Source organism: Pongo abelii, chromosome 1, assembly GCF_028885655.2.
Source record: "Pongo abelii isolate AG06213 chromosome 1, NHGRI_mPonAbe1-v2.0_pri, whole genome shotgun sequence".
Taxonomy (NCBI): Eukaryota; Metazoa; Chordata; class Mammalia; order Primates; family Hominidae; genus Pongo; species Pongo abelii.
In genome coordinates, this window is record NC_071985.2 from 3394106 (window position 1) to 3417878 (window position 23773).

A 23773-nucleotide genomic window follows, 5' to 3' on the forward strand; every position below is an offset into this window, starting at 1 on the left:
CTGGAGAAATGGCTGTTTTTCTGTGCCTATACTCGTCCCAACATTTTTCCTGCCTTGCTTTTAAAGGCCTCTGTTTATTTCATCAACAGCACTCATACTCTCAACTACTGCCAAATGTCATGCATCTCTGGCACGTTCCTGATCCTGAAGGCTGAGGAAGCCTATTTCCCATGCCGCGTGCTCATATCTCTATGCTGTGTCTGCGATACCAGATGAGAGGAATTCGTCCCCATGTCCACGTCTCATCACCCGTCCCCTGCAAAGCTCCCTGGAGAGGGACTATCCAGCTCAGCAGACACTGTGGGAGACTCAGGCCACTGTCAGCAGAGAGCAGACCATTTCACCATGACCTGCTTCTGGCCTCAGGGAGGGAAGACTGTGGGGTAAGAGCAATAGCTTTTCCTTCTCATCTGGGATCAATTAAGGTGTACGTTTGGCGATGCTGGGCTAAGGCTCACTTCCAGAGCAATGTAAGAATATACCAGGGCTTGCCTTCCAGCAAAATGACCAGTGATGAAAGTGGAGAGGTAAGGGATTATAGAGGAGGAGGAGCAGGAGCTGGGAAAGTTTAACTCCTTCAAAACGTTATCTGTCTAGCAGAAATCCATGGACAGCCACACTCGACGAGGAAGCCAGGTCCCATTCCTGGCACACATTCTTAGCAGAGACACTGCACCTGGATGCGTCTTGGGCTCTGTCTTCAGTATGGGCAGTGGAGGGTGAGTTCTGCTCAGTTAGGTTGTGCTCATATACAGTTAGGTCTTACATGAGTAGTGGAGGGTGAGTTCTGCTCAGTTAGGTTGTGATCGTATACAGTCAGCTCTTGTTATTCATGGTAGCTGTGTTCTAGAAAATATTTGTGAACACTGAATTTGTAAATACTGGGCCATTGTTCTTAGGGGAAATATAGTTTGGTGCAAAAGTAATTACGATTTTTGTCATTTCGATTACTTTTTTTTTCTTTCTTTTTTTCCTAAGACAGACTCTTGCTCTGTTGCCCAGGCTGGAGTGCAACAGCATGATCTCGGCTCACTGCAACCTCCGCCTCCCAGGTTCAGGCGATTCTCCCGCCTCAGCCTCTGGAGTAGCTGGGACTACAGGCACATGCCACCACACCCAGCTAATTTTTTGTATTTTTAGTAGAGACGGGGTTTCACCCATGTTAGCCAGACTAGTCTCGAACTCCTGACCTCAGGCGATCCACCCGCCTTGGCCTCCCAAAGTGCTGGGATTACAGGCATGAGCCACTGCGTCTGGCCCATTTCAATTACTTTTGCACCAACCTAACATATGGTTTAGGTTTCTGTGAACCTCTGATGACAAAAGTTTCTTCAATTGGACAATACATAACTTTGTTAATAAGATGCTTTATTTAATATGTTTCTTCAAAATAATGAATTATATTCGGTATTTCTTTAAAATAAAACACTAGCCAAGAAGGGTTTAATACTTTCCTGCCCTTGGGTAACATGATTGTAAATTTCTTTGATGTCTAGCCTCACACGAATGCTATTACAGTAAATTTTCTCATCATTTGATGAATCTACACATTCAGCCAGTTTTCATGTCTTCCACGGCTTCCTCATGTACTATAGCTGTTACCTGAGCACTTTCCAGAGTGGCCCCACATACGGATGGGCCGAAGGCACATCCCCCTGTATCTCCATGTGACCCTGTGTAAGTCCCCAAGAAAACATACCAAAGACCGGCCGGGCGCGGTGGCTCACGCCTGTAATCCCAGCACTTTAGGAGGCCGGATCATGAGGTCAGGAGGTCGAGACCATCCTGGCTAACACGGTGAAACCCCATCTCTACTAAAAATACAAAAAATTAGCCGGGCGTGGTTGCAGGCACCTGTAGTCCCAGCTACTCGGGAGGCTGAGGCAGGAGAATGGCGTGAACCCGGCGGGGCGGAGCTTGCAGTGAGCCGAGATCCCGCCACTGCACTCCAGCCTGGGCGACAGAGTGAGACTCCGTCTCAAAAAAAAAAAAAAAAAAAAAAAGAAAACATACCAAAGACCAGATAAGAGGATGCAACGTGGTGACATCAAGCTGGCTGCCCCGTGCACTTCCTCTTCCTTTTTCTGGGTGTGCATATTCTTGATTCGTTAACACTAGACCCCCATGAGCACTGCAGCTCCTACCTGAAAGAAGCGTATCTAACACATGGATTTTCTCCATAAGGCACATCACAGCCTTCCTGTGCTTAGGGACCCTAAATAGGACATCAGCACCATTCTTGGGGGCCGTTTACAGCAAAATAACCATCAGAAAGCACAAAATTATGAAAAACACAGTGCTAAGGAGACTGCAAAAAGGACACATGTGCACGATATGAAAGCCGAACGTGAAGGCAGAGCTTCGCATGCTCCACCTCGGCAGGGAACACTTGCGTCTGGCGACTCAACGTCTTCACCCCTCTGCCCATGTCAGAGAATGACTGTGAAACCACTATTGATTTTGGGGTTACAAATGCATTTCAGTGAGTAGGTGAATGTGCAAATACAGAGTCTGCAAATGAGGACTGCCTGCACTCTGAAGTTCCCCGTCGTCTTATTAACCCACTGCACGCAGCTGACGGCAGATCCCCTGGGTCTCCATGTGACATTACCCAGGAAGACAGACCACAGACAGAATTGAGAGAGAACATCGTGATAGCAAACTGCCTGCCCTGTGTATTTCCGCGACTCCCCACGCACGACTCAATCATATGGTAAAATGTTTACGGCGATTTTTTTAGGTCTACATTGTGGAAAGAAGCAGCGGTGTGTATGTTGCTTAGCAACCGGCATTTTAGCTCTCCTTGTGGAAAGCAAACCGGTAGAGCTGCTGGTGAGCCCTTCGTGTGGGCCTCCACGGACTCTAAAAGATGTCCTTCGGGGAGTAAAACACGGTGCATAGAAAGCTGCGGCCTTCCCAACCTCATGATGATCATTTAACTTGGAACAAAGACAACCAAGTAAGGCAGGGCAGGGGAGGGAAGGGGCAGGGCACTGAAGGCTGCAAACTGCAGGAGGAACTCAGAATCTTTGGAGGGAAAGAGAAAGGTTCAAAAGAGTTTCCAGGGCAACGGTCAGCACGGGCTTAGCCCACTCTTTGCATCAAGTCTGAAGAGAGAGGAAGAGAAAAAAGGAAGAAGCGTGCAGGGCCGCTGGCCACCCGCTCCCCAGAGCCAGGCGGGCGGGATGGAGGGAGGTGGTGCCTGGAGGGGTTCGGGCTGGGGGGCCCTGGCTATGGAGGACAGGTCGGGCAGGCACGGGAAGGGACTGGGAACGGAGCAGAGCTGACGGGGGCCTGAGGAAGGACCGCACCGCTCTTTCAAGTAGCTATGTTTACACATACATGTTTCACTCCCTGCCTACACTGACCACACTTGCCTTTGAAAATAAATTTATGCTGGGCACCGTGGCTCACGGTGTAATCCCCACACTTTGGGAGGCTGAGGCAGGCAGATCACCTGAGATCGGGAGTTTGAGACCAGCCTGGCCAACATGGTGAAACCCCATCTCTACTAAAAATACAAAAATTATCTGGGCATGGTGGCGCACGCCTGTAATCCCAGCTTCTCAGGAGGCTGAGGCAGGAGAGTCACCTGAACCCAGGAGGCAGAGGTTGCAGTGAGCCGAGATTGCGCCACTGCACTCCAGCCTGGGTGACAGAGCAAGACCTTGTGTCAAAAACAACAACAACAACAACAACAAAACCACACTTTTAGAAAAATGTCTTTTTAAAATCAGTCAACATTTCTTTTATTAAACAAGAAAAAGGACAAAAAAGAACAGGATAATGAACACATTTTAATAATCATTTTTAAAGGCATGAACGAGCATGTATCACTCGGGCACAGGGGCTGACCAACCAGGGCCCTGCAGGCCCAAGCTGGCACACTGCCTGCGTTTGTAAATAAAGTTTTATTAAAACACAGCCACATCTATTTGTTTACATAGTGTCTGTGGCTACTTTTGTGCTACAATAAGAGTTGAGTGGTTGTAACAGAGCCTATGTAGCCCACAAAGCCAAAAATGCTTGCTACCTGGTCCTTTGCATAAGAAGTTTGTTGACCTCTGCTCTAGAGTAACCAGGAAACAGTATCATCCCAGACACTGAACCACCAAGCAGAGAATGCAGGTCCTGACTACACAACAATCCATGGCTTTAAGCAGCAAAAACGGAAACAGGCACATGAACTGCAGGCACACAGCCAGCCATACGCACAGGCATGCTCTTTTCTAGAAAAGGGAGAAAGTTTTTGTCTTGCTTTTTTTTTTTCTTTCTTTTTTGAGATGAAGTCTTGCTCTGTCACCCAGGCTGGAGTACAGTGGTGCGATCTCAGCTCACTGCAACCTCCGCCTCCTGGGTTCAAGCGATTCCCCTGCCTCAGCCTCCTGAGTAGCTGGAACCACAGGCGCGCACCACCATGCCCAGCAATTTTTTGTATTTTTTAGTAGAGACGGGATTTCACCATGTTGGCCACAATGGTCTCAATCTCCTGATCTCGTGATCCACCCTCCTTGGCCTCCCAAAGTGCTGGGATTACAGGCGTGAGCCACCGCGCCAAGCCTGTCTTGCTTTTTTTACAGTAATACCTTGGTTGAATTTAAGGATGGAAACTACACACACAGAATTCTTACATGCATGAGATAGCCAATATAACAACTAATATTTAAATACCAAGAGAACACTGACTGGTACCACTCGCACTCTTAAGGACGGCACCCTGGAAGTACATCGATTCCAGTAACCATCCCACGCTCTACCCACTTCACCTGCAATGTGCCAGAACGTGTCGTAGAGAGATGGAGATGCTGGACGAGGGTTGCCAGGTATCAAGCCAGCTCCAAGAGTTCTGATCTCCCAGCCCTAGGCCCCAAACCCCAGGGCCCTGCATTCACCCTCTGACCACCAGGAGGCGGCTGCAGAGTGAAGAGAAGGAAGCAAGACCAGAGAGGGGGACAGAACCACGGCTTTGAAATACATGCCGACTATTCAAATATCCTCCTCGCCACTGACCCTGCCTCCTTCCTATTCACAGCCAACTATCTGTGAAGATCCTTTTGTCCTCTGAAAGGTCACCAGTGACCCTTGGAGACCAGCCTGAGATGCCAGGGACCAGGGTCCCAAGCCATCATCCCTGGCCCAATGCTCCTGGCCAAGGTGGGCAGCATCTCTGCAGTTCCTTATCCCTCATGGGAAAGGCTGTTCTCAAGGGAAACCATCACCAGCTCTGCTGAGGGCAATTCTGCCCCAAAGGGTCTCCTAGGTCTCAAGCAAGTGTCTTTATTATTTCTGACAGTGTTGAGTTGTGCCAGACTGAAAGACATACCTCCAAGGGGGAAAATCACTTTATTTTTATTTTATTTGAGTTTACTTATTCCTAAGGGACTTGATGATCTGGCTGTCCATGACCGCTTCCTGAACATTCCTACGTTTGAGGCAAGACTTGACACGCCTCCCCTCTGGGGAAGGTATCTGCTCTGCAGAAGTGGCCTTGTCTTGGCAACATTCCCTTCAAGGGTGCTAATGCCTTAGGGCATGAATTACTTGCTTTGGGGTACTAGAGAAGTACCAGAAGCTTGGTATGGGCTGAGCTATCCTGATGGCATTTTCAGAAGGAGAGGTACGTGAAGTTAAAGTACTTGCTGCTCAATTTCAGATAGATAGTACTTTGTTTGTACTGCAAATCGCATAAGCAGGTCTGTCCTGCAGGATGCTGGGAAGACGACTGCATAACATTCGTGAGATAGAGAAGCCAAGTTCTCACGTCTTCCAATGAAGGTGACTCTGGCTTGTATAATAAAGTATTGGCAGAGATAGCCGAGGCCAGCATGCATGCTAGAGGTTCTGCAAACACTGTCATTCGGCACTGTACCAGACGATTAGTTGTCTCATCGAGGAGCGCTTAGAAGAGAACCCTGCAGAGAACCACCCACTCTGGCTGAAGGACCAGCCTTTGTGATCCAACCAGCACGCCTCCTGTTATGAGGTCATGTCTTGCTTATCCTAAGACTGCTGGTTGGCAGAGAGGTCTTGAACCATTAAGAGTACATGAGGTTAATCTATTTATTTGCTCATTGATCTCTTTTATGAAACACTGTAGAACCCTGAGATGTAAGCAGCATCATTTGAGATGCCTCTGAGGCAGGATAATGTGCGAGAGGGATGTGTTCTTCCCCACACCATCCTTGTCATTTGGGGCTGGCACCATGATGGCTCTGGAACGTTGGTGGCTGTGCCCAGTGACAGGAGGGAAGTGATGGTTCCCCATGGGGCCTGCGATTCTTGGTGAAGCAGCAGTTGTTTCCAGGAGGAGACGTGTGATGAGCATTCATGAGAGCCCTCAGGGACATCAGAAAATACTGGATGGAAAGAGTTTGCACCAAGTGGAGGTTTTACATTGCAAGTATGGGCTGCATCCAACAAGTCTCTGTTATGACTTTAATAGTTACCACTGTACACAGAGGAGGATGAAGTCTGGATGAAATTTGGGCCACATGAATCCATTGGATCCTAGATACCAGCGTTCTATTTATCTGAATAAGATAAAATTCATGGCAATTCAACCTACTTCTTGAGAAAGACCAGCTGTAGACAGCAAACAGTCTCAATAGAATCTTTTAGGAGAAATATATGATGTAACTCCAATTTATAAATAACAGAAGGTTTCAAGTCAAAATCCTAACCAATCTGCTTTGATCTCATTGAACAAGACTCACTTGCAATGACTGAAGTGGATATAAAACATGAGTTCACTTATATGTGTCCCATGAAACTTTTATTACTCATTGATCATTCCTTCTTATCTAGAACAATGAACATCATCTCAGTGATAACCAAGCAGAACTAGTAGAATCTGAATTACTCTAGATATTGTAATTCTTAAGTTCTGCTCAGGAAGTGTATAGTCATGCCAAGGCCATGGCACTCAGGTACGATATCAGAAATTTTCAAGGTAATTCACATAATGACTTATGAAAGAAATAGTCCACTAATTCTAGAATACAATTCTGTCACGATTGAAAACTCTTTTTAGGGCCACAGAGTATTAGAGTTGAAAGAATTTGGGAGATTATTGCATTTCCTAATAAGAGCACTGCCATGGTAACAGGTGATCTGCTTTCTGCTTGAATATTTTTAACTTGGGAGAACTTACCATCTCCCAGTACAGCCTGTGTAATATTCTGAATAGCTCAATTATTAGAAAGCTCTTTCTTCTATTAAACTTAAATCTTCTTTTTAATAACTTCTAACCCATGGGCACTAGCTATGTTCTTTAGGATTATATGGGGTAAAAATAATCCCTGTTGCTCACACGGGCCCCTCACACTTTAAAAGACAGTTATCATGTGCTTCTATCTAAAAGACAGTTATCATGTGCTTCTATCATGTTACCGAGACAAGGCCACTTCTGCATGGCAGTGCTCTTATTAAGAAATGCAATAACCTCCCAAATTCTTTCAACTCCAATACTCTATGGTCCTAAAAATGTTCTGTTGTTGAAGAACATTCCATGTTCCTTCCATTGCTCTTCAGATATTTAGTTGGCCATCCAAGCTCACACTAGCCCCTTTCCACCCTCACAATTTAGCACTTCTTCTCAGGTCAGGCTTGGGTAGTAAAAAATTTGACCTTGCCCAAAGATAGATGTGGCCTTTTCCATGAGCTTCTGGGAGGTAAACTACATCATACTCACTGGGAGTGCCTTTGTTATGGTGAGGGTTGGCCACATAAGATCTTAGGGTAGGATGGGCCATACCTGATAGTCATATGGTCCAAGCTGGTTGCAAGAGGAAGACCGACCATGTGATTTAGGGCAGGGGCTTTGGGGTCACACAGTACCAGTCCACCTGAAGACTGAGTTAGACCACATGGGAAATCAATCAATCAATCATGCCAGTGTAATGAAACCACAGTAACAACTCTGGATACAAGGCTCAGGTGAGCATCCTAGCTTGGCAGTGCTCCACGTGTACTATCACACATGGATGCCGGGAAGGTAATGTAATGTGTCCTGACGACAATGGAAGCGTCCCTTTTGGAACCTTCCTAGATTCTGCCCCATGTATCTCTTCCTTTGGCTGATTTTAATCTGTCTCCTTTCCAACGTAATAAATTGTAGCCATGAGTATTTTCCGTGAATCCTGTGAGTCCCTCTAGGGAATTACGAGCCTGAGGGTGGTTTTGGGAACCCTCCAAACATGCAGTTGTCAGACGTGACAGTGGTCTTGGGTGGGCTGTTTCTGCTAATTTTGTAGTTGGACCCTAATTGCTTGCAGTTGGTGTCAGTAGTCTTGGGCAGTCTTGGCAGACTGGGGTCCGTGCTCTAAAGTTTGAAGTTTGGCTGATTCTGAGGAGCTCGTCTCAATAAGATCCTAAGAACCTTGACTATAAGAGCTGTGTTTTCATTTTGCCCTTTCTTTGCAGTAACTCAGCCAATATGTATGACTTATTAGCTCTAGGTCAGAAAGGAGAAAATCCTACATTTATTCAATGTAGCATAATCAGGAGCTAGGAATGTCATCACTTTGATGAAAACCCAAAACAACAACTTAGAAGGTAAATTAGTGGACCTTATAGACAAATAGAAAATAATAGATCCATAGATTTCTCCTGAATCAATAGACTGCCAAAACTTACATATTCTAATGAAGTTAAAGATGAAACGAAGATGTGCCGAAAGATTCGGTAATAAGACCCTGTGCACTTACTGAGCATGCAGACTGTTCTTTAATAGATGCGTGCTTATTTGATCCACCTGCAGGATCAGATTAGGAATAATGATGTTTATATCATTACTGCAATTTAGAATGCAAATACGACTCTGACATGTTTCACATTGTCTGAAGTTTCACTTCCTTTTACATTTTATCTGGTCTGAACCATTATCCTGAGTTATCAGTGCTTTGCAGTAGACATTTCCATAGACTTGTCATTTTTTACAGAGCCTTTGCAGTGGTTTGTGACCAGCTTTACTGGGGGAGGGATAAGGAAACATCTCAGTTATGTTGCATTATAACCATTACACATCTTTTGAGTCAAGATGAGCTCATTGTACTATTTAGAAACTTTGATCTCCTTCCACTTTAAATCATCCTCAGGTTTAGCAGCATGTGTTAATCGTAATGCCAGAGATCTCTGCAGCAATGCAAAAGGGACTTAGGTACCGCTGGGTGAGAGAGAAGGAGTCAAGAGTCACGTTGTCATAGTAACCCAGAGGCTCTCCCTTGATTTTTTTCTTACTCTTGTCCTTCCCCAGGGACTTTTAAATCATTCTCAGGAAGAAAGAAACTGCAGAGTGGAATTCTGGATATAATGGAATCCTGCCCCAGCCTGGTGGTTTCTCTCAGATCTTTCCTCCCGGCTTGCCGCTTCATCGTCTCTGAACCTCCTGTGTCTCCTATCGTGATGAACTTGCATTTTTAGAACATTCCTGTGCTTTTCCATGAGTGTGTGTTTGTTTCAGGTAAGAAACATACGTGAAGTTTATATTTGATGTGGCATTTTGACAGCACCCCTTTCTGTAATTCAATCTACGATCTCCCTTCAAGGTTGACATTAGAAGTGTGCAGAATCTGGGCTTTGAAAAATCTGCAGGTGTATTCAGAGTTCTTTCAAAAAGATGTGTTTACTAAATAAGGCCAGGATATATCTGGAAGGGTTTCATTTACTATTTTCTATCTCCCCCCTAAGCAAAACCCTAAGATGACAGCACGCAGTGGGGACTGGCCCTAAGATGACAGCGCGCAGTGGGGACTGGGCCTAAGATGACAGCGCGCAGTGGGGACTGGGCCTAAGATGACAGCGCCCAGTGGGGCCTGGGCCTAAGATGACAGCACGCAGTGGGGACTGGGCCTAAGATGACAGCACGCAGTGGGGACTGGCCCTAAGATGACAGCGCGCAGTGGGGACTGGGCCTAAGATGACAGTGCCCAGTGGGGACTGGGCCTAAGATGACAGCACACAGTGGGGACTGGGTACATTATGGGGCTTTTGTTTTCCAGCTCTGAAAACCCAGGTGAGTCCCTCTAATGTTCTCCAAAGCAGTACAAGATGGTGCTTTGGGGAAGAAAATATTAGAATTTCTATTTATATTTATTGATTTCATTCTTTAAAAAAAAAACAACGGATTTGAGAGATACAATACAGTATTACCAACTAATTTATTCAGTGACTCTCTTATCCCTCCACATTCCTTGGAAACGTGAAAGGGAGGTTAAATAGGACTAGGCGAAAGGTCTAGGCTTGGTAATTATACTAGATTACAATTATGATTACTTCCAGCCTCCAGACTTTGGTAGAGCCAATTTTATGCTCTCTATCCAAATAAAATAGACGACGCAAGTTTGAGCCCCAAGCAGCCATTGCATTTGTATTCACTTGACTGTGTTCTGATCTTGTACACACAAAAGGCAGACAGGTGTAATCTTGCTCTGCTCAATCAGGCTGCATGTCAGTGGGCACGCCTTGTGTTACAGGGTAACCTTCCAGGAGGGATGACAGAAAGCAGCCCATTAGGCCAGGCCAGTTGCATGGTAACATCACCTTGTCGGGAGGGATTCAGACTGGTTTGGGAGGATGGATTTGTTCGTGAAACGTCTTTCTTCCTGTGATTTCATGCGCACGTCTTTCCCTACGCCGTAGCCTTTCTGTTTAGTCAGCAGCGTGAAGCTTAAAACAGATTCTGATTGTCAAGGTCAGGACGAGCCATCTCCTTCCACCCCTGCTCCCTGCTCCTGACCCGTGGTCTTTCCAGCACTCAGTTGGGGATCCTGAATATGGTTCTAGGAGGCCTGGTGAAGCGCCGATGCCACCAAGACTGTCATTCCCCGAGATGGGGTCCTCGGGGCTTGCCCGATGGGCTCAGACTGGCATGACCGTGGTTCCATGTGTTACTCCATTGACTGGCAGTCGGGAAGGACTCCCCCTTATCATGTGATGGTGACAAGAAAGATGATTTGGCGGCTTTGGACCTGGAGCTGGGCAGCTGAGTGAGGAGGATGAAGGTGCCTTCCTACACATCCCTCCCTGCTCTGCAGGCTCGGGGGACGCACCCCTCTATTCACTATGCCCTGAACACGCCGTGAGCTTTTGTGCCTCTCCTGCATCGGTGCTTATCCCAGGTTTCAAGTCAGAAATGCCCTTTCATCTCTGTCTATGGAAATTCTTTCATGTCCTGCTCAATTCCATGAATCCACTCATTATTATCCACTACTAATCCTTGTCATTCAGAAAAACAAGGGGAAAAGTCTGACAGAACTAGCAACTCCAAGGGACTTGTGTCCTTAGAAATCACCTGCCTTTTCCTGTTTTTATTGTGGTGAAATATACATAAAATGTCCTATTGTAACTGTTTCTAAGTGCACAGTTTAGTGGCATTGCGGCCGTTCACATTGTTGTGCAACCATCATGTCATTTATCTCCAGAACCTTCCCAAACAAACAAACTCTACCCATTAAGTAACAACTCCCCACTCCCTACTCCCCCGGCCCCCGGTAACCACCATTCTACTTTGTGTCTCTATGAATTTGCCTGTGCCATGTACATTGTATAAGTGGAATCATACGATATTTGTCCTTTGGGGTCTGGCTTATGTTACTCAACATGCTTGCAAGGTACATCCATGTTATATTAACAGCATGTATCAGAATTTCACACTTTTTATGAGTGAATAATATATTCCATTAGATTTGGAAGCAACCTAAATTTCCATCAACAGGTGAATGGATAAAGAAAATGTGGTACATATACACAATGGAGTACTATTCAGCCATGAAAAAGAATGAGATCCTGTTGTTTGCAACATCATGGATGGAAATGGAGATCATTTTGTGAAATAAGCCAGGCACAGAAAGACAAACATCACATGTTCTCACTTGTTTGTGAGACCTAAAAATCAAAGCAATTGAACTCATGGGTATAGAGAGTAGAAGGATGGTTACCAGAGGCTGGGAAAGGTATTGGGAGAGTATGGGGGATGTGGGGCTGGTTAATAGGTTCAACCAATTTTTGAAAGAATAAGATGTAGTATTTGGAAGTACAACAGGGTGACTATAACAACTTAATTGTACATTTTTAAGTAACTAAAAGAGTGTAATTGAATTGTTTGTAACTCAAAGGATAAATGCTTGAGGGGATGGATACCCCATTCTCCATGACGTGCTTATTTCACATTGCATGTCTGTATCCCAACATCTCATGGACCCCATAAATATATTCACCTACTATGTACCCACAAAAATTAAAAATTAAAAGATACATTCTTTTCAATGAAATATATATTCCATTATATTTACATACCACATTTTATCTACTCATTTGTGGATGAACAATTGGGTTGTCCCTACCTCTTGGCTATTATGATTAATGCTACTGTGAGCACTGGTATACAAGTATCTTCTTCATTTCCTGCTTTCAATTCTTTTTCTTTTTTAAATGAGATATTTATTTCACTACAATACAAAAAAAGATAATTAGGACAGGTGACAGGTGTGTCACCAAACTTGCGTTAATCATTTCACAATATATATCAAATCATCACATACTACACTCTAAACTTACACAACTTTATTTCTCAACTATCTCTCAAAAAGTCTGGGGGAAATATGAGACATTTAATATTGAAGGAAAGGAAACTAAGTTGGTGACACTAGACATATACATTGTGTGTGTGTGCGTATATATATATATATATATATATATATACACACATATATATGGATATACACACACATACGATGGAATATTCAGCCTTTTTTCTTCATGCCCAAGTTTATTAAAAAGTGTTGTTCTAAAGATAATGTTACTGAATGTTTATATTTATTTATTTTATTTAATAGCTTTAGGGGTCCAAGTGGTTTTTGGTCACATGGATGAACTGTATAGTGGTGAGGTCTGAGATTGTGGTGCACCTGTCACCGAAGTAGTATATATTGTACCCAAAATGTAGCGTTTTAATCCTCCATCTCCTTTCCCCCTCGGAGTCTCCAATGTCCATTCCTCTACTCTGTCTGCCTTTGTGGACCATCAGCTTAGCTCCCACTTATACCTGAGAACATAGGAATTTGGCTTTCCATTCCTGAGTTACTTCACTTAGCATAATGGCCTCCAGCTCCCCTGCTTTCAATTCTTTTGGGTAACCTAGGAATGGAATTGCTGGACCATGTGACAATTCTATATGTAACTCTTGGAGGAACTGCCAAACTCCTTTCCACAATGACTATGCCATTTTACATTCCCACCAGCAACGCACACGGACTGCAATTCCTCCACACCCTTGTCAACACTGATTTTCTGTTGTTGTTTTAATAGCTACATCCTGCTGGCTAGGAAGTGGTACCTTCTTGGGGTTTGCTTTGCATTTCTCTAACAACTAACGATGCTGAGTATCTTTTCACGTGCTCCTTGGCTGTGCATATATCTCCGTTGGAGAAATGTCCATAAGATTCCTCTGCCCATTTGTGAACTGGGTGTGGTGATGGTTGTTGACTTACAGGAGTTCTTTATATATTCTGGATATTAATCGTAGACATATGATTTACAAATATTTTCTCCCATTCTATAGGTTGTTTTTCAACCTCCTGATAGTGTCCTTTGTCATATAAGATTGCCTTTTCAGTCGTAGGGAATACTTCATCAGTCTTAAATTTTAACTAATTTTTCTTTAGCATCTGTGGTTCAGAAGCCTTCTAACATAGGCTTTACCTGTGAAAAGAGCCTAACGATGAGAGTGGCCCAGGATTCCCTGTGCTGTTTTATGTTAAAGATACCTGTCCAATATGATCCTTATTAGACTGCTAACCAGTCATTGGCTGGGGAAAACTTGAGGGGCTATTATTAAGTGCATTTTCTGTGTATTGTCCAGGAACAAATTTCTTTTGAAATCAAGCATAACCTATGATAAGGAAGATGATGAAGCCAACTCTATTATGATGCCTTCTGGGTATCATGTGTGGTTTAAAGAAACATGATCCTGGCCAGGCACGGTGGCTCATGCCTGTAACCCCAGCACTTTGGGTGATCTGAGGCAGGCAGATCACCTGAGGTCAGGAGTTCGTGACCAGCCTGGCCAACATGGCAAAACCCCATCTCTACTAAAACTACAAGAAATTAGCTGAGCGTGGTGGTGCATGTCTGCAATCCCAGCTACTTGGGAGGCTGAGGCAGAACAATCACTTGAACCCGGGAGGCAGAGGTTGTGGTGAGCTGAGATTGTGCCACTGCACTCCAGCCTGGCGACAGAGCAAGACGCTGTCTCAGAAAAAAAAAAAAAAAGAAAAGAAAAGAAACATGATCTCCATGATCCTACAGTTTTCACAAAATGCACCAACTGGATAACTGGATTGGCACTTGGCACAAAGAACAGTGCATAGTAATTGGAAGGAATTAAAAGGAAATTAAGTTGAAGAATGCTTTCCATTACCAATACAAGTCTGAGAAAAGACATTACACAGAAGCCACAACTCATACATTAAGTAACTTAAGGGAGAATCTACAAAATTTTAAAGGAGAATGATGTGAAGGAATTATCCATTTCTTGAAAAAGAATTAAGGAAGATTAGAGTTTTTTAGTGATGTTTATTTTGTTTGAAAAGAAGGTAGCTATTGTTGCACAATTCTTGCATCTTTTAAGTTGGTAAGTTTGATAAGCTATTCATTTCTGACATGGGATAAATGTAGTTTGTGTTCAGGCTCTAATCACTGTTATCCCTGCAAGACCCTAACTGAGCCGTTTCTCAAAGTCCTGCTGCCGATAAGAAGATAAGGAAATAGGGGGCCAGGCATGGTGGCTCACATCTGTAAACCCAGCACTTTGGGAGGCCGAGGCGGATGGATCACTTGAGGTCAGGAGTTCAAGACCAGCCTGACCAACATGGTGAAACCCCGTCTCTACTAAAAATACAAAAATTAGCCAGGCGTGGTGGCGTGTGCCTGTAATCCCAGTTACCTGGGAGGCTGAGGCAGCAGAATCACTTGAAGCTGGGAGGTGGAAGTTGCAGTGAGCTGAGATTGCACCACTGCACTGCACTCCAGCCTGGGTGACAGAGCGAGACTCCATCTCAAAAACACAAAGCAAAACAAACGAACAAAAAGAAGCAGCTAAGGAATTAGGAATTAATCACATCTGACTCTTGCTACTCATGCCACCTCTTTGGTCCCTTTTGTTTGTCTGTTTTAGCTTCTTCCTTCCCGGAGAACTGCGTAGGATGGGCAGACGCCACTTCTCTCCTTCCTGTATAGCCAGGACCTAACACAGTGTCCGGCATAAAGTCATCTTTCTGTAAGTATTTAAATAAGTATCTACTGGGTGTACCTCTCCATCAGAAGAAGTCTCCAGCTTCCTAACTCTACAACTTCCAAAGCATCACCTTTTATTTTTCTTCATAGGAGCTACAGTCAGAATAAAACCAAAGCAGGCCAGGCACGGTGGCTCACGCCTGTAATCCCAGCACTTTGGGAGGCCGAGGCAGGCAGATTGTCTGAATCCAGGAGTTTGAGACCAGCCTGGGCCACATGGCGAAACCCCATCTCTATTAAAAATATAAAAAAAGTAGCCAGGCATGGTGGCACATGCCTGTTGTCCCAGCTACTTGGGAGGCTGAGTCAGAAGGATAGCTTGAGCCCAGGAGGTTAAGGCTGCAGTGAGCCGAGATCGTGCCACTGCACTCTAGCCTGGGCAGAGTGAGACTGTTTCAAAAAAAGAAAGAAAGAAAACCAAAGCAGATGATGCTGCCTTGGGCTGGAATGAGTGCCTAGTATAAGGCTTACGGTCCCTCCTATGTCACAGCAGAGAGATGCTTTCAGCCTCCCATCACATCCTAGAGGACAAGCCATGGCCTGCTTCGTTCTGCACAGCTCACAATCTTCAAGGGTGGATCACAACAGAGACATTTTACACCAACGTTACCATCAGGCCCCTCCTGATGTACAGCGTTCCCCGAAGAGGAACAGTCAGAACCACTGATGTGCCCTCAATTTGAGGCCAAGACTCTGGCCAAGTCCATCAGGCCCCGCTGTTAGCTGTGTCTGGGTTACTACCCCCAGGCTATCCTTATATGGTTGCTGCACAGGTACAAAGGTCTCCAGGGCAAAAATGTTTGATCCCAACGGGATATTTGAGTTAAAAGGGCTGACAAAGCCATTTGGTACAGTCAAGTTCAATACCTCTGGCATGTAAAAAAGGTGTTTCAAAAAGGGCCACAAGGGTCATCTCTGCTTGCAGAGGAAGCAGCTGCCTATGTGTTAGCCTTTGGGAGGTCTTGTTACAAAGCCTAAACCTGTCCCATCCTCATTCCTTTGCACTAACACACAGAAAGCCTTATTCAAACAAATACGCTACCTCAGATTGTTCATTCAACAAGGGTGTATTAAGAACCTAGGGTACAGGAACCCCTCCGAGGGCTTTAATTCGGCTGACCAGATGCTCACTTGCCTAGAAGTCTCAGTGTATGCCAATTACCCTGCATCCTGTCTGGTTTATTTTGTCCTGGATTTTTCATTTCTTTATTCAAAATACAAGTAGTTATTACTAAGACTTATTAAAATGAGATGGAAGAATTGGATAGACTTTCACTTTCTATTTCAGTGGTCTCATCTAGGAACATGTGAGGTATGTGCAGTGAACAGAGTTAGCACTTTAAGACATAATGTCAGGAGTTCAAGACCAGCCTGGCCAATAGGTGAAACCCCATCTATACTAAAAACAAAAAAATTAGCCGAGTGTGGTGGCACATGCCTGTAATCCCAGCTACTTGGGAGGCTGAGGGAGGAGAATTGCTTAAACCCAGGAGGCAGAGGTGCAGTGAGCTGAGATTGCACCATTGCACTCCAGCCTGGGCGACAGAGACTCCGTCTCAAAAAAAAAAAAAAAAAAAGGACATAATGTTCCAGCCAGGAGCAGTGGCTCATGCCTGTAATGCCAGGACTTTGGGAGGCTGAGGCGGGTGGATCACTGGAGGTCAGGAGTTTGAGACCAGCCTGGGCAACATGGTGAAACCCCATCTCTACCAAAAATACAAAACTTAGCTGGGCGTGGTGGTGCGTGCCTGTAGTCCCAGCTACTTGGGAGGCTGAGGCAGGAGGATCACTTGAACTCAGGAGGCAGAGGTTGCAGTCCTGGGTGACGGAGAAAGACTCAGTCTCAAAAAAATAAAAAACAAAAAAAAGATAGAATGTTCCAAGCTGAGAAACTTATTATGCTGAAATGTACCTGTAATTGATGTACATATGTAATTCATAACTGAGCTCAAACACAGTTCTAATTCTACCCAGAGAAGCACAAGCTATTGTGTTGAAATTTGTAAAATTTACATAAACTGAGAGTAACTGAACTACAAAATTTTTTTATGAAGTTTAAATTGGATTAAAAACATTTCATCAGGAGAGTGTGCAGTTCTCTCTTTGCTGCCTGTCAACATTTGGATTTGGGAAATATTTGACACTTGAAATAATGAAATGATAGGAAATTGCTGACATTAGGCAGCTTTTAACTTTAAAACATACTTCATGAGTCAATCCAAATGCTCTACAAAAAAAGTACTCGAGTTTTGGAAACAAGTCATCTAAATTTTGATGGCATGTAGTTCAAAATAAGTTGTAATCCATAATCAAGTGTTCAACAAATGAAACACAAAAAAGCTCAGCCTCTGAAGCCTGTAATGAATTGCAATGATTAAAAACAAAATTTGCAAACAGGGGACCCTGAAATATAGATGACAAGAGCTCAAACTGTATAGAAGATTAAAATGTGAAATTCTACAACTACGCTCTGGAAATTGACTTGTGGGAAGATCCTTTGATACTTTAACACACAATATTCTCACTGAATTGAGAAATGTATTTCACTGAAATAAACTTGTAATTGGTGGTGGTACGAATAAATTCACAATTATTTTTAACCAAACTGATATTCTATCAAGAGAAACAGAAGCCACAGTTACCAAAAACAGATGGTTTGATGTGTTAATGCACATAAACATATGTGTAAACATATAGGTAAGGCAGCTGGATTATGTGAAGGAGAAAAAAATGCCCTGACATTAACAATAGAAAAAATAGTGTTAAGAAAAATACTACTGAAGTGGTATTAGAAGAAGATAGTGAAGACAATGATTAAAATACACAAAAGTATATTGATTATTCTGCTTATTTTTTAATGTCCAGATAAACAATATAAAGCAGTTTTAACCTTTTTCTACTTTGATGTATGTAGGTATTTTCTTTTATTAAGAAAGCATTTTATGTTTGAAAGTAATTTTTGAATAGAAGTATTTTATAGGTTCACCAATATAGATGGATGTGTCAGAAAATATTTCAAAACATTAAATAATAATTAAGTGTCCCTTTTCACTCTCAAAAGCGGCTTTGATAATAAATTATATGATCTCCTTACTTATTTAAAAGGAGAGGGGTGTAACAGGAAAAAAAAAGCAAAGGATCAATATGATAGGCAGGGTTCCTAGGAAAACCTTCTTACCAAGTACAGTTAAAAAAGGATCAGTATGATAGGCTGGGTTCCTAGGAAAACCACCTTATTAAGTACAGTTAAATGTTGTGGAATTTTTTTTTTTTTTTTTTTTTTTTTTTAGATGGAGTTTCACTCTTGTTGCCAAGGCTGGAGTGCAATGGCGTGATCTCGGCTCACTGCAACCTCCACCTCCTGGGTTCAAGCGATTCTCCTGCCTCAGTTGCTGGGATTACAGGCACCTGCCACCATGCCTGGCTAATTTTGTATTTTTACTCAAGACAGGATTTCTCCATGTTGGTCAGGCTGGTCTCGAACTCCCGACCTCAGGTGATCTGACTGCCTCGGCCTCCTAAAATGCTGGGATTACAGGCGTGAGCCACCCCGCCCGGCCGTGGATATTATTTTTAAGTCTTAGCAAATGCATTGTTGAACCTGCAAAAAGGTAAAGAACCCTCAGGCCAAAAAAAAGCAAGTGAAGTTGGGAACTCAAGATAAATAAGCAGAACAGGCAAGCTTTCTTTCACCCCAAAGACATCTGCCCAACCAGGTAACACCCTGCTGAGTTTTATGTGGCAGCAGTCAAAGCTGGAGGCCTGCTCCACATGTGAATTTTCACAGGAAAATCAACCCCCAACAATTGTCGCTTTTAAGTATTCAAGACACGACTGTCTTGAAATATAGCACTGAGCAGAGGGGAAAGAAACTGTCCTGAGAATTGCGAATGCTGGTCTGAATTACATGCAGGTCTGCGGGCTTAGTCCTCCATATCTGGGTGGTCAAAAATATTTCAAGCTGAGAATGTAATTTAGACTATCCTCAACTGGCACCTGGTAGAAGTAAACACAAATGCTCTCTGGAGTAAACTCTCTTTATCCCAGAGCTTGCAGAATTCTCACAAATAAAATGCCAGTGAAAATGAGTAGCCCCTAGACACAAATAAACAAAGAAACACGGCACCATGAGAAAGAGCCAGCAGAAACCACAGATGGCAGGATGAGATGTTCAAACCTAGATCACAAATAAACAACAAAAGTTGATTAACATGTTAGAGACAATTAAACTGTTTAAAGAAATAAACAAAAAAAAAATGATCACAAATGACCAAATTTCTGCTTCTGGCCACGTTTGAAAAATAGAAATTGGATTTACCCTCCAACCTTAAGCAACTAGAAAACCAAACAAACTATAAGAAAAAAAAAATGGGTTTCTGATACTGGGTAACAAGCAGCAGAGGAAAGTCATGTCTGAGAGAAGGGAAAAAGATGAGTTGAGCCTTGTAAGTACCCCAGCTCACTGCCAGGAGAGAGGTTCCAGGCCCCCAAACACGACAGGGGACCCAAGCAAAGCCAGGCAGCCACATCCTTCTGAACAAGGAAAGCCTAGACTTGGCGGAGGCCAGGGCAGCTAAAATTTGTAGGACAAAATAGCAGAAGGGAAGAATGGAGAGAGATGCAAAGAAAGAATTAGAGAGATAGAAGAAGAGAGAGAGAATAACAAAGAAAAAAAAAAAGACAGAGATGACCTGAGAGCAAGCAAGAGCTCTCTGGAGCCCTCTGGTTGAGCTCTAATCCGCATGTGTACAGAAAAACAAGCAAGGCCACAGAAAAGAGAGTCGGAATAATCCTCGAAGCCAAGAAGGGATTGGAAGTCTGTGTTCAAGCAGACAGAGTGAGGAGATCTGTTTATACCCAGGGCACGCGTGTGTGTGTATATGTATATCATTGGGTTATATATATATTGGGGGTGTGTGTGTGTATATATATCATTGGGTATATATATATTGGGGGGGTGTGTGTGTATGTATCATTGGGTTTATATATATATTGGGTGTGTGTATATATATATGTATCATTGGGTATATGTATGTATTGGATGTGTGTGTGTGTATATATCATTGGGTGTGTATATATATTGGGTGTGTGTGTATGTATCATTGGGTGTATATATATATAGGGTGTGTGTATGTATATATATATCATTGGGTGTATATATATATATATAGGATGTATGTGTATATATATGTATCATTGGGTATATATATATATCAGTGTGTGTGTGTATATATCACTGGGTGTGTATATATATAGGGTGTGTGTGTGTATATATCACTGGGTGTGTAAATATATATAGGGTGTGTGTGTATATATCATTGGGTGTATATATATATTGGGGGTGTGTGTGTATAGATATATCATTGGGTGTATCTATATAGTGTGTGTATATTATATATATCATTGGGTATATATATATAGGGTGTGTGTATTATTTATGTCATTGGGTATATATATATGGGGTGTGTGTATGTATATATCATTGGGTGTATATATATAGTGTGTGTGTGTATGTATATCATTGGGTGTATATATATATGGGGGAATGTGTGTGTGTATATTCATAGGGTGTATATATATATATATATATGGTGTGTGTAAGTATATATATCATTGGGTGTATATATATTGGGTGTGTGTATGTGTATATATATATCATTGGGTGTATACATATAGGGTGGGTGTATATATAACATTGGGTGTATATATATAGGTGGTGTGTGTATATATATAAAACATTGGGTGTATATATATATATAGAGAGTGTGTGTGTATATATATAACATTGGGTGTATATATATATTGGGTGTGTGTGTGTGTATATATATATCATTGGGTGTATATATATATTGTGTGTGTATATATATATAACATTGGGTGTATATACATATTGGGTATGTGTGTATATTTTATATATCATTGGGTATATATATATATATGGTATATATAATGGGTGTACATATATATGTGAGTATATGCAAATCATTCCTCAGAGTCCTCAGAAGGGTACTGCGCCAACAGTGGGATCAAAGCAGCCCTAGGCTGTGCTGCACCTGCCTTTGCAAGGCTTAAAAGGCTCAAAAGGAACAAATTCCAAGTAACCTAACTGTGGCAATTAATAAATACATTTCTAAATAACCCATGGATCACAAAATAATTAAAATGGGCCAGGCGCGGTGGCTCACACCTGTAATTCCAGCACTTTGGGAGGCTGAGGCAGGGAGTGGATCACTGGAGGCCAGGAGTTTGAGACCAGCCTGGCAACATGGCAAAACCCCATCTCTACTAAAAATACAAAAATTAGCTGGGCATGGTGGCAGGCACCAATAATCCCAGCTACTCGGGGAGCTGAGGCAGGAGAATCACTTGAACCCAGAAGACAGAGGTTGCAGTGAGCCAAGATCGTGCCACTGCACTCCAGCCCGGACAACAGAGTGAGACTCTGTCTCCAAAAAAAAAAAAAAAAAAAAAAAAGCCAGGGATGGTGGCACATACCTGTAGTCCCAGCTACAGGAGGTTGAGGCAGGTGGATTGCTTGAGCCCAGCAGGTCAAGGCTGCAGTGAGCCAAGATCACACCACTACACTCCAGCTTCAGTGACAGAATGAGACCCTGTCTCAAAAAATGATAATTACAATGAGAAATGGAAAATATTTTGAGTGAATGATAGTGAAAATACCTGTCATTACCAGAACTTGAGGATACAGACAAAGCAGTACTTAGAGAGCAACGTAGGTGCTTACAGAACAAGAAGGGGAAACTGCTAAGCTAAGTAGCCACCTTAAGATGGGAGATAAAGAATGGCAAAGTAGGGCTGGGTGTGGTGGCTCATGCCTGTAATCCCAGCACTTTGGGAGGCCAAGATGGGAGGATCACTTGAGCTCAGGAGTTCAAGACCAGCCTGGGCAACACAGTAAGACCCTGGCTCTAGAAAAAAATTTTTAAAAATTAACCAGGCGTGGTGGTGCACACCTGTCGTCCCAGCTACTCAGGATGCTGAGGTGGGAGGATCGCTACTGAGCCTGGGAGATCAAGGCTGCAGTGAGCTATGACCACATCACTGCACTCCAGCCTGGGTGACAAGACCTTTGTCTCCCCTACCCGCCCCCCCAAAAAATAGCAAAGAACAGAAATTAATAAATGGAAAATGAACATGCCATAAAGAAAATTAGCAAAGGACAATGTTATCAAGACTGTGGTAATGGCGTAGGGCTAGAGAGCCCAGAGACAACTCCACACAGAGGCAAACACTTAAATGACTGAAAGATCGTTCCTAGTCAGTAGAGGCCCAATGAGTGGTGCCTGCAGAAGGTATCCAGAGGTTACAAAGAATTCCTATGAATCAATAAACAAAAAGCTAAGCAACTGTACGGAAAAGCAGGCAAAAGACATGAACAGGAGCTATACAAAAAGAGAATAAACATGAAAAGATACTCAACCTTAGCAGTCATCGGGAAAAATTGCAAATTAAAATTACAATGACATACTATTAAATATTCACCTGATGGCCAAAAACTTTAAAAATCAAACAATACAAATATTGACAAGGTTGGGAATAGTGGGAACTCTCATATATCATTAGACTCTTATCAGATATTGGGGTTTTGATTTGACCGAAGACAGCACATGACCTTACCACAGGGCTTCATGGGAAGGAGCACCCGCAGGAAAGATGCCTTTTGGGGTAGGTATAGAGTCAACTGAGACCCAGGGTGTTGGGGATTTGCAACAAGGTACAGGCAGGAGGATGGGGGTGGAAGGTGGCAGCACGGGGCATTCTTGGAGAGCACGAAGGTACCGGGTACCTGTGGGGTAGGGGCACAGCCCTGAGTGGGGAGGTGGTGATGAGGCCCAGAAATCTAACTTTGCTCATTTACAAGTTTGTCCCTTACCAGTTCCACTATCAGTGATGAGTCAGGAGTGGCTGCTGGTATTTCTGTTACCTGCTTCTGCATGCTCCAGGCTGCTGTGACAAAGGAGATTTCAAGGAAATCTCCTTAGACACATTTGTAGTACTGGTCCTGTGAGACTGCCATGAACACGCGATGACTGAGTATATATAAAGAACCGAGTCTAGAGCTTGGCACTAGCAAGCACTGCACTGCACTACCAAAGTTTGAGTGATGGTGATGATGATGATGATCATGATGATGATAAAGTCAGTGATTTCCTGGCACAGTTCGGCACAGAGAAGTAACGAGGCTGGGAAGTACCAAGAGAATAAAGAATAACCCTCATAACAAATGACACCACCACAAAAATATCCTCAAAGCATGCGAGTCTGACTTCCAGGCCCCGAGTTAAAGCCATCGGTCAAGGTGGCTCAGTTGTCACAAGAGGCTCATTTCGTGGCCCTGCATACCTGGGTGCCCAGGAAACGGGAACAAATCATATCAGCCCAGCTGTGGGGGCTCTACGTTGTCACCCAGTGAATAAAATCTCAAAAACGATAGAGCCCAATATGGTTTGGATGTTTGTACCCT

General features: G+C 43.4%; 1 protein-coding gene and 1 long non-coding RNA gene across 4 annotated transcripts in view; one reads left to right on the forward strand and one right to left on the reverse strand.

Annotated features, from left to right (window-relative positions):
• The window catches only part of KIF26B (kinesin family member 26B), a 562023-nt gene that overhangs the window by 19490 nt on the left and 518760 nt on the right, over positions 1-23773 (reverse strand). The gene's annotated exons all lie outside the window — the stretch shown is intronic.
• LOC129060767 (uncharacterized) lies at positions 84-17991 on the forward strand. The gene is made up of 3 exons (XR_008527646.2): positions 84-383; positions 9254-9460; positions 15173-17991. It is a non-coding gene; the product is annotated as an uncharacterized LOC129060767 (long non-coding RNA).